Source organism: Drosophila novamexicana, unplaced genomic scaffold (assembly GCF_003285875.2).
Source record: "Drosophila novamexicana strain 15010-1031.04,08,12 unplaced genomic scaffold, DnovRS2.1 tig00002092-arrow-arrow-pilon, whole genome shotgun sequence".
NCBI lineage: Eukaryota > Metazoa > Arthropoda > Insecta > Diptera > Drosophilidae > Drosophila > Drosophila novamexicana.
The window spans coordinates 1-12,500 of NW_020824938.1; the positions used below are offsets into that span (position 1 = coordinate 1).

General features: G+C 40.4%; 1 pseudogene; it reads right to left on the reverse strand.

The window, feature by feature from the left end:
* Positions 1–3,607: 3,607 nt before the first annotated feature.
* The window catches only part of LOC115768928, a 9,232-nt pseudogene continuing 339 nt past the window's right edge, over positions 3,608–12,500 (reverse strand).

Here is a 12,500-nt window from a genome sequence, read left to right on the forward strand (position 1 = left end):
TTTCCAAATGCTACCATTCACCTTAAGGTCATCATGTACTAATTTAATAATACATTTATATAACTTCATTATTCTTTTTATTTTAACATAATTGACTTATGCCGGCAAGGCAACACTCCACAGTCATATGAATTTACCGTATTTAAAATTTTTCATATGACATGCCTTGCTCGACACCACTCCCTATATAGGTTTTTTGACACGTCATCTATAATGGCGATATTTTTTCCAAATGCTACCATTCACCTTAAGGTCATCATGTACTAATTTAATAATACATTTATATAACTTCATTATTCTTTTTATTTTAATATAATTGACTTATGCCGGCAAGGCAACACTCCACAGTCATATGAATTTACCATATTTAAAATTTTTCATATGACATGCCTTGCTCGACACCACTCCCTATATAGGTTTTTTGACACGTCATCTATAATGGCGATATTTTTTCCATATGCTACCATTCACCTTAAGGTCATCATGTACTAATTTAATAATACATTTATATAACTTCATTATTCTTTTTATTTTAATATAATTGACTTATGCCGGCAAGGCAACACTCCACAGTCATATGAATTTACCATATTTAAAATTTTTCATATGACATGCCTTGCTCGACACCACTCCCTATAAAGGTTTTTTGACACGTCATCTATAATGGCGATATTTTTTCCAAATGCTACCATTCACCTTAAGGTCATCATGTACTAATTTAATAATACATTTATATAACTTCATTATTCTTTTTATTTTAATATAATTGACTTATGCCGGCAAGGCAACACTCCACAGTCATATGAATTTACCATATTTAAAATTTTTCATATGACATGCCTTGCTCGACACCACTCCCTATATAGGTTTTTTGACATGTCATCTATAATGGCGATATTTTTTCCAAATGCTACCATTCACCTTAAGGTCATCATGTACTAATTTAATAATACATTTATATAACTTCATTATTCTTTTTATTTTAATATAATTGACTTATACCGGCAAGGCAACACTCCACAGTCATATGAATTTACCATATTTAAAATTTTTCTTATGACATGCCTTGCTCGACACCACTCCCTATATAGGTTTTTTGACACATCATCTATAATGGCGATATTTTTTCCAAATGCTACCATTCACCTTAAGGTCATCATGTACTAATTTAATAATACATTTATATAACTTCATTATTCTTTTTATTTGAACATAATTGACTTATGCCGGCAAGGCAACACTCCACAGTCATATGAATTTACCGTATTTAAAATTTTTCATATGACATGCCTTGCTTGACACCACTCCCTATATAGGTTTTTTGACACGTCATCTATAATGGCGATATTTTTTCCAAATGCTACCATTCACCTTAAGGTCATCATGTACTAATTTAATAATACATTTATATAACTTAATTATTCTTTTTATTTTAACATAATTGACTTATGCCGGCAAGGCAACACTCCACAGTCATATGAATTTACCGTATTTAAAATTTTTCATATGACATGCCTTGCTTGACACCACTCCCTATATAGGTTTTTTGACACGTCATCTTTAATGGCGATATTTTTTCCAAATGCTACCATTCACCTTAAGGTCATCATGTACTAATTTAATAATACATTTATATAACTTCATTATTCTTTTTATTTTAACATAATTGACTTATGCCGGCAAGGCAACACTCCGCATTCATATGAATTTACCGTATTTAAAATTTTTCATATGACATGCCTTGCTCGACACCACTCCCTATATAGGTTTTTGACACGTCATCTTTAATGGCGCTATTTTTTCCAAATGCTACCATTCACCGTATATTTTTCATGTACTTATTTTATAATAATTCATATTATTTTCATATAATATAAGTTGATAAAGATTATATATAATATATATAAAGATTAATATTAATAATCGCTTACAATATATAAAAATTTCATAATCACAATTATTATCCAATGTGCAATTAACTCTTGTGTATTTTTATATAGTTTAGAAATGTCATTGTTATTTTATTATTATTATATATAGTTTAATGTTGTTTTAGTTACAATTCAATTATGTATGTTAATATAGAATAGTCTTCAATTTTTGTATAAGTAATATTTAGAAATATTTCTTCATCCAGCAATTTCTTTATCACCTTTATAAAATTAAATTTTGTTTTAGAAGAGGCTGATTTCCATCCGCCAATTTCATATTTTCATTATATATATTTTAACATTGCATTATTTATTGTATATATATTTTGTTCTATGTTATATGCTTTCCTCAAAAATAATTGAAGTTTTAATACTGGTACCAATTTTATATATTTTCGTTTATCCAAAAATTTAAAAATATTGTATATGACTGAATGACATTTTATAGATCTCTATACTCCCCCTTATAATTGAAGCTTAAATTTAGTTATTGTGTATATATATATTTCATATATTCCATCCGTCAATTCCATATTTTCATATATATATATATATATATATATATATCAATATTGCCTTAAGTATTGTATACATATATATTGTTTTATCATATATGCTTTCCTCAATAATAATTGAAGTTTTAATTGATGTATTGTTGTGTAAATATATTTTTCATATATTCCATCCGTCCATTCCATATTTTCATATATTTTATATATATCAATATTGCCTTAAGTATTGTATACATATATATTGTTTTATCTTATATGCTTTCCTCAATAATAATTGATGTTTTTAATTCATGTATTGTTCATATATATTTTTCATATATTCCATCCGTCAATTCCATATTTTCATATATATATATATCAATATTGCCTTAAGAATTGTATATATATATATATATTTTTCTGTCTTATATGCTTTCCTCAATAATAATTGAAGTCTTAATTCATGTATTGTTGTGTATATATATTTTTCATATATTCCATCCGTCAATTCCATATATTCATATATATATCAATATTGCCTTAAGTATTGTATATATATATATTGTTCTATCTTATATGCTTTCCTCAATAATAATTAAAGTTTTTATATTTAGGTATTGTGTATATATATGTTTCATATATTCCATCCGTCAATTCCATATTTTCATATATATATATATATCAATATTGCCTTAAGTATTGTATATATATATATATATTTTTCTGTCTTATATGCTTTCCTCAATAATAATTGAAGTCTTAATTCATGTATTGTTGTGTATATATATTTTTCATATATTCCATCCGTCAATTCCATATATTCATATATATATCAATATTGCCTTAAGTATTGTATATATATATATTGTTCTATCTTATATGCTTTCCTCAATAATAATTAAAGTTTTTATATTTAGGTATTGTGTATATATATGTTTCATATATTCCATCCGTCAATTCCATATTTTCATATATATATATATATCAATATTGCCTTAAGTATTGTATATATATATATATATTATTCAATGTTAAATATTAAATATTTGAGAGCAACATAGATGAACTTTCGTACAGTAGGCATACATACATAAAAAAATATATAACAACTATAAATTGATAATATATTTTAAGCGAATGTATAACCCATTTATACGAATTATGTTCGTCTAGTGTTGCTTTTTATCGAATCATCAAGCAAAGGATAAGCTTCAGTGGATCGCAGTATGGCAGCTGCTCAACCACTTACAACACCTTGCCTGTTACAAAAGTCGTTTACAATTGATTCTAGGCTTTGTCATTGTATTAAATAATGTTTTAAAATATAACTAGCGCGGCATCAGGTGATCGAAGATCCTCCCAATTTACTATGTTATAAATAACATTGGCATCACATCCATTGTCGTTAATAAAATAAATTAAAAACTTTTAATGGTTTAGAAGCCATACAATGCAAATTGCCCCTTATTTATCATTGCAGTCCAGCACGGATACGACCTTAGAGGCGTTCAGGCATAATCCAACGGACGTAGCGTCATACCACTGTTCGCTCGAACAAGTATTGTGCCATTGGTCCGTACCTGCGGTTCCTCTCGTACTACGCAGGAATGCTGTCGCAACAACGTTTTGTCATTAGTAGGGTAAAACTAACCTGTCTCACGACGGTCTAAACCCAGCTCACGTTCCCTTGCATGGGTGAACAATCCAACGCTTGGTGAATTTTGCTTCACAATGATAGGAAGAGCCGACATCGAAGGATCAAAAAGCGACGTCGCTATGAACGCTTGGCCGCCACAAGCCAGTTATCCCTATGGTAACTTTTCTGACACCTCTTGTTAAAAACTCTTTAAACCAAAAGGATCGATAGGCCGAGCTTTTGCTGTCCCTGTGTGTACTGAACACCGAGATCAAGTCAGCATTTGCCCTTTTGCTCTATGTGTGGTTTCTGTCCGCACTGAGCTGGCCTTGGGACACCTCCGTTATTATTTGAGAGATGTACCGCCCCAGTCAAACTCCCTACCTGGCAATGTCCTTGAATTGGATCATACCTGAGTAATTGGAGTTATACCAAATTTTTAAATCAATAATACATAAATGCATTCTCTCATTAAAGAATTTGTTTGCGATTATATAACAAACTCGTGATACTTTGATCAAGAAGCTTGCATCAAAACCCAATACCATAAGACATAATAATTATATCCGTATAATGGCTAGGAAATGATACACGTTCCATTTAATCAAGTAAGTAAGGAAACAATAAGAGTAGTGGTATTTCATTGTCGATACCAAACCGAAGTCTAATATCTCCCACTTATTCTACACCTCTTATGTCTCCTTACACTGCCAGATTAGAGTCAAGCTCAAAAGGGTCTTCTTTCCCCGCTAATTATTCCAAGCCCGTTCCCTTGGCTGTGGTTTCGCTAGATAGTAGATAGGGACATGAAAGTCAGTGGGCTTAACGTGAGCACCTGCCACGATGGCTTAATCTCACGGTTCCTAGTATAGGATTAATTCAAGCGTCAATCACCGCCCCCTTGGAACAATTCCGCAGGTACCAATTAAAGACACGACTGTTTGGTTGTGACTTCTACCTTGGTTTGGCACGAGGACTATCTAAGCCTCTTCCGAAATCTGGATTACGGAACCCGGTTGTATAACGCAACTCCACGTCGAGCAAGCTCTACCCGCATTTGGGTGTTAAACCACAACCACCACGATACTCCCCGAAGGGCCGCACCAACTAACCAGGACGGAACAAGTTCCGTGGGCTCCTGGTTACCCGTGGTACCAGATTAAAGACCTCTGGTCAGGCCTCGTACCAGAAGGGCACTTCCAATTTAAACTCCAAAACAGTTAAGGGTTGGTGGCCCCAGACAACACAATGTTCAACAAAATGCCCATTCAGACACACCCCCACGTTCGTACCCCACCATTCGTACCCCCACATTCGTACATCTACCATCCATCTTCATTCATACAATTCCTTCCTGCAATTGCAAACGTCGCCTGGAAAATGCAGCTCTCGCAAACTCACTCATTCTTCTAACCCTATCACTAGTGGAGAGTGATTGACTTACGTCAAACCCGCCACTAACCTCACTTATACCCATCCCCCTCAGATCTCGAAGATCTGCATACCTTGTGCACTCACAGAGAACATGCTCCCATGTCTCAGCAGCCGAGCCACAACGGCATTCTGGACTGTCATAAAGGCTCCTCGAATGCAAGAATGCATTGAGGGAACCGTGACCAGTCAACAGGAATCCAAGACTCAGGCCGAACCCAAAGTCTGGTCGGCTGCCGGCAAATGTAACCTCCCGTATAAACCGATGAGTGACACGCCCATTCACGCTTGTGTCCCATCTGACTTGCCAGTCAGACAGAACACACTCTTCCACCAATCTCTTGCATTCACTAAGCCCTAAACTCTCCACATCCCTATCTGCTAGCCAATCATTCTGCAGCAATGGCAGCCGCCTCTTGATCCTGTATATCAAGGCTCGACGCCTGATCTCCAAGTCAAGAGGGGCTACTCCTAACAGTACCTGCATTGCCTCCGTAGAGACAGTGCGGCACACAGGCAAACAACCTAACAGAAGCACTCTCTGGCAAGCCAGCACTTTCTTTCTGCCAACCACAGTCGTGACCGCCTTGCACCATACAGACGATCCATATGCTGCACATGCAGCAAACAGACCCTCATAGATGGTGCGGACAGCACGTCTGCTTAGGCCCCAATCAGTCCTCAAAATACGACGCACTTGCCCCACCAAACCAAGTAGCCGGGCCTTGAGACCAGCGATATGAGGAGTGAAACACATCCTCTCGCCGAAGGTTATGCCGAGGTATTTCACCTCAGACGCATACCTCACATTCACTCCATTCAGTCTGACAATGGGTGGCCGACTAGCTGCCAATCTGCCCTTGAGCAGCATTGACACTGTCTTGTCCATTGCAAGACTGACCCCAACACTTTCACCCCACTCATACACAGTGCGCAAGCACATACCCGCATTCGTTTCGATCTCAAGACGCGACCGACCCTCAATCAAGACGAGCAGATCGTCCGCATACGCACAACACTTACACATCTGCTCGAGCTGCACTAGCAAGGGGTCCATCATGAGGTTCCAAATGAATGGGCCACAGATAGATCCCTGCGGACAGCCACGAACCACATCCACGCTCACACATTCACTCCGCCCTACAGCACACGCACGTCTGCCAGAGAAATAGCTCTTCCAGAGAGCTAATTCTCGGCACCCGCATTCATCCAACCTTCTCAAAACACTCGCCCAACTCAGGTAGTCGAAAGCACCTTTAAAATCAACAAAGATGCCCAAGACATACGTGGAGCTGCTAGCCTCAACAGAGTCACTAACATACCTCCACGCATCCTCAACACATCTGCCCTGCCTAAAACCAAATTGCCTGTCAGACATTTGGTCACTCATTCTCTCCTGAAGCCTTTCTACCATAATCCTTTCCAGAACTTTTCCAAGAACCGGAAGAAGACTGATGCCCCGAAAAGATCTAGGATTGCTCCTGATCCTGTCAGGCGACTTCAGGAGCACTATCACTCTCGCACACTTCCATTCACTGGGGAAATAACCCTCATTCAGACACTTCGCATACATCGCTTTCATATATTCTGGAATTGACTTCCAGACACTTTTACACATTTCTCCAGTGAATCCATCCATACCAGGGGACTTCCTCGACTTTAACCTCGAGAAAGCCACCTCCAACTCACTATCCAGAAGCGGATCAACAGGACTAACCACACTAGGTGGTGAGTCCTGATGATCCGCTCTGGGGAAGAATTCATTCAACAAGACATTCATACAATCCCTCCATGCCGTTAACTGAACGTTACCAACACGGAGGCTACTTACATCCGTTTCCCTGCCTCTACCTCGAACTATTTTATAAGCACGACCCCAGGGGTCATCCTTATTGCGCTCCAGGAAAGAGCGCCACTCATCTTCTTTCACCTTTACAAGCATTTGCTTGTATTCATTCATACACCGACTATATTCAATCCTGAGTTGGGCTGCACCATCCGCATTGGTAGCTCTGGCCCTTTGGAATCGCTTCCGCAGAGACCGGACCATCCGCCGCTTGGTGCTCAACTGATTCGTCCACCACTTCACATGCTTGAGGTTGACCTTACGGTGCCTCTCAAACATGCGATCATTCGCATCAGTTATCCACCTATTCACACATACGACCTGCTCATCCACATTCAAATCATTAAATGCATTAAGCGGAACTTGCGTTGCCGCCTCCTGCACAATGAGCCCATGAAGGGACCAATTCACACTACAAGTGCGCCAGCGATTACCCCCAACACTTTCATTCCTTGTAATAGTGTGTGTGACAACAATCTCAATCGGATTGTGGTCACTCACACCAAGCCCACCTAGTACACACCAATGAAAAGCATACATACTCATTGCTACCGCATTCACTAGAGTAACATCAATGTCACTCTGACCCACCGGACCCGCAAACGTGTACCACTCACTGGGTTCGTTAACGACCCGAACATCCTGGGACACGGCCCACTCGGCTAGCATCTCACCCCGTGTGTGGTTCGAATACCCAGACGAATGTCTGGATACCTTACTGAACCACATGGGAGATGATGCATTCGCATCAAGACCAAGGATGACTGGTACGCTACTAACCAGTAGTAGCACCTCATCCAAGTAAGCAATGTATGGTTCGAGGGGATCCCCGAACTTACAATACATGCTTACTACAAAAATCCTGCCAAAACTGCCGCTAAGGCTCACACACACCCCCCAGTCAGTTGAACTCACCAAAGTGCATTCAATACTGACATCATTCACAATGACAGCGGAGTTGGCCCTGCTGTCAGGAAATACTCGCATACATGCGGGCAATCCCCTTACGCAACCTCCGGTCGCGTAGGGTTCCTGCAGCAGGGCAACGACGCTGCCCCTTTCACACATCATAGCCCCCACATCACACATAGCTGCATACGACCTTTGACAATTCAGCTGAAGAAATCTGCTAGACATTTTAATGTCTAGCATTCGCCCGCGCAACAATCGCCCCGTATATGGGACAGGCTAGAGACATCATCAGATGTCCCGACGGCTTCCCCTTAAAGGAGCAATTGCGGCAATTCAGTGCATTGCTGCACTGAGCCACACGGTGACCCATCTGGCCGCAGCGACGGCAAACGTCCTCTTTGGCTCTGCACTCCGCCACCTTATGGTCGAAGCCAAGGCAGCGGTAGCATCCCGGTACCAGGTCAAAACTTCTCACTCTAAACGAAAACCATTTTATGTAGCAGCGTCCGATTTCTAAAAGGGACTGCATGGCCACCACAGCACCCTCGAGGACTATATTAACTGCAACATTACCTCCCACCGCCCATGGCTTACTTGTCATCCGGACACCTTTCTTGAAGGCTTCAAGTGACATTTTGTCCTTTAAGTTCATCTCGTAAAGGTCACCCATGAACTCGTCAGGGGTGATTTGCGAGTGAACGCCCTGAACCACAACTTTCGGCCCTAATTTATCATTCACACACACTTCCAATCCCACCTCGTTGAACTTTGTGTTCTCCACAATTTTCTCACGCTCGGCGACCGATGGAGTCCGAATTAACGCACCTCCATCCCTTAGAGGTTTCACCTCATGAATCCGCACGCCAAGAGAGGGACCTACCTCCTTCACCACCTGCTCAACCACGTCCTTAGCGGTTTTGCCAGCAGCCTTGCTGCGCACAACCAAGGACCAGGTCTCGACTGGCCGAGGCATCTCCGGGGTAGACGGCGCTGCCGACCTGGGACCCCCTCTGGCGGCGTTCACCGACGAAGCCCGCGCTTGGCCGGCTGGAACATGCAAAGCATGCGAAACGCCTGCATCCCCGCAAACGGCCTCCAAGCGCCCCTGCAGCCGCTCATTCTGCGCCACAAGCGCGAACAAGAGCTGCTCATACTGCCCAGTATAATCAACTAACTTGCAAATGAGCGACCCCGTGGCTCTCTCCTTGAGTGCAAGCTGCAATAAAGCTCCCGTTATCCCCTTCATCTGCTCGACAGCTGTTCCTTTCCGCTTCCTCAAAGCCGCCGCACTTGTCGACGGCCCCTCCACGGCAGGTTCAGACACATTCACAGCGCTCGCGGCATGAGGAACGGCAAAAACCCGCTCCTCCACACTTGCACCCGCTGCTCCAGGCGAGCCATCTGCGGCTCCCGCGGGAACAGCGCTCCCCTCTCGCGCACCAACTGAGCTGACAGCGCTTTCGGAAGTTGCCTTCCTCAGGCGCTGCTTGCTCCTCCGCCTTACCTCGCTGTTCGATGACGACTCCGACAAGGCCACCTCATCATCCGACGTCATCCTACAATTTTCAAAAGTCCCCTTCTCAGCGGGCTTCTTTTTGCGTGGCGGCATCGCCCGCAGGTGTGCGCTTATCTATTTAATATATAAATAGAACGCACACACACACACACACACGTAGAAGCTGGCGGTTTCACACACACACACGAACGCCTGTTGCTCACGCAGCAACGACGTAAACAAAGCAATAAAACTTTATTGCCGATAAGCGCACAAAATGTAAACAAGATACCGTTGCTTGAAAGCACCGTTATCTTTAGATTGTTCGCGAAGCGAGCGATGAAATAAGCACGTCTGTTCCCAACGACCGTCTGAAACGAACTGAGTAGATAGGGACAGTAGGAATCTCGTTAATCCATTCATGCGCGTCACTAATTAGATGACGAGGCATTTGGCTACCTTAAGAGAGTCATAGTTACTCCCGCCGTTGACCCGCGCTTACTTGAATTTCTTCACTTTGACATTCAGAGCACTGGGCAGAAATCACATTGTGTCAACACCCGCTAGGGCCATCACAATGCTTTGTTTTAATTAGACAGTCGGATTCCCCAAGTCCGTGCCAGTTCTGAATTGATTGTTAATTGATAATCGTTATAATTTAAAAGAACTAATTGGTTGCCCAACTAGTATTCTTAAAAATTTTAGCAAGAAAGTTCCACAATTGGCTACGTAACTAAACTATCCGGGGAACAAGAAACTACCATAAATGATAGAAACTTTATTTACCCAGAACGAGCACATAAACCATGTTATTGTTTCCCAATCAAGCCCGACTATCTCAATCTTCAGAGCCAATCCTTATCCCGAAGTTACGGATCTAATTTGCCGACTTCCCTTACCTACATTATTCTATCGACTAGAGACTCTTCACCTTGGAGACCAGCTGCGGATATTGGTACGGCCTGTTGAGAAGTTTGCGTGTCCCCACCATAAATTTTCAAGGTCCGAGGAGAAAATATCGACACAACAGTATATGTCATGCTCTTCTAGCCCATCTACCATATCTCTCTGCGAAAGACTTCCATGGTAGTACGGCTATAAAACAGAAAAGAAAACTCTTCCGATACCTCTCGACGGCTTCTTTATGGTCGTTCCTGTTGCCAGGATGAGCACGAGGCCCATATTTAATAACAAACGGATACTCAACAGGTTACGGAATTGGAACCGTATTCCCTTTCGTTCAAAATTATTCAAGTGTATAAAAATCGGTTAGATGACAAATATATTTAGATTTTTCTTTACTTGAAAATTTTCGGCTTTCGCCTTGAACTTAGGACCGACTAACTCGTGATCAACCACTGTTCACACGAAACCCTTCTCCACTTCAGTCCTCCAAGGTCTCATTCGATTATTTGCTACTACCACCAAGATCTGTACCAATAGCGGCTCCATGCAGGCTTACGCCAAACACTTCTATGCACACCATTGTACCTTCCTACTCACTAAAGTTTCAAAATTTATATTACAAGTAATATAAACCATCTACTTTAGCGGTAATGTATAGGTATACAACTTAAGCGCCATCCATTTTAAGGGCTAGTTGCTTCGGCAGGTGAGTTGTTACACACTCCTTAGCGGATTTCGACTTCCATGATCACCGTCCTGCTGTTTTAAGCAACCAACGCCTTTCATGGTTTCTGTATGAGTTGTTAATTTGGGCACCGTAACATTACGTTTGGTTCATCCCACAGCGCCAGTTCTGCTTACCAAAAGTGGCCCACTGGGCACATTATATCATAACCTTAAACTTCATATCAAGAAAGTTAAGGTTCTTACCCATTTAAAGTTTGAGAATAGGTTAAGATCGTTTCGACCCTAAGGCCTCTAATCATTCGCTTTACCAGATAAGATTATTTTATACAACAGTTAAATGCACCAGCTATCCTGAGGGAAACTTCGGAAGGAACCAGCTACTAGATGGTTCGATTGGTCTTTCGCCCCTATACTCAATTCTGACAATCGATTTGCACGTCAGAACTGTTTCGGTCTTCCATCAGGGTTTCCCCTGACTTCAACCTGATCAAGTATAGTTCACCATCTTTCGGGTCACAGCATATATGCTCAAGGTACGTTCCAGTTAGAGGCATAAATAATATAAATATTATTATACATAACTATATAGAGCGCCCCGGGATTGCGTTAATTAACTATAAATAGTTAAAAAACTAATCCCATTAATAGTCAAGTTAATTACGCTATTAGGTTTATATCCCAATAACTTGCACATATGTTAGACTCCTTGGTCCGTGTTTCAAGACGGGTCCCGAAGGTATCCTGAATCTTTCGCATTGTTAATCATACAAATGCATATAATAAACACAAATATCAATGATAATTATGCCATTATATAATTCCGAAAAATTAACGCACTGTAATCATATAAATCTATCAGCACTTTATCAAATTTATATCTTTTATTTTATGTTAAAATGCAAGCATATAATTCAAATAAGCAATCAGACATAATTTTATGATAAATATTTATGCTAATAGATTACAATGTCCTTATATGGAAAAAATGCACACTATTATTATAATATTGTTTAAAATATTACAATTCTAATGATGAATTTTCCATAACGGATATTCAGGTTCATCGGGCTTAACCTCTAAGCAGTTTCACGTACTATTTAACTCTCTATTCAGAGTTCTTTTCAACTTTCCCTCACGGTACTTGTTTACTATCGGTCTCATGGTT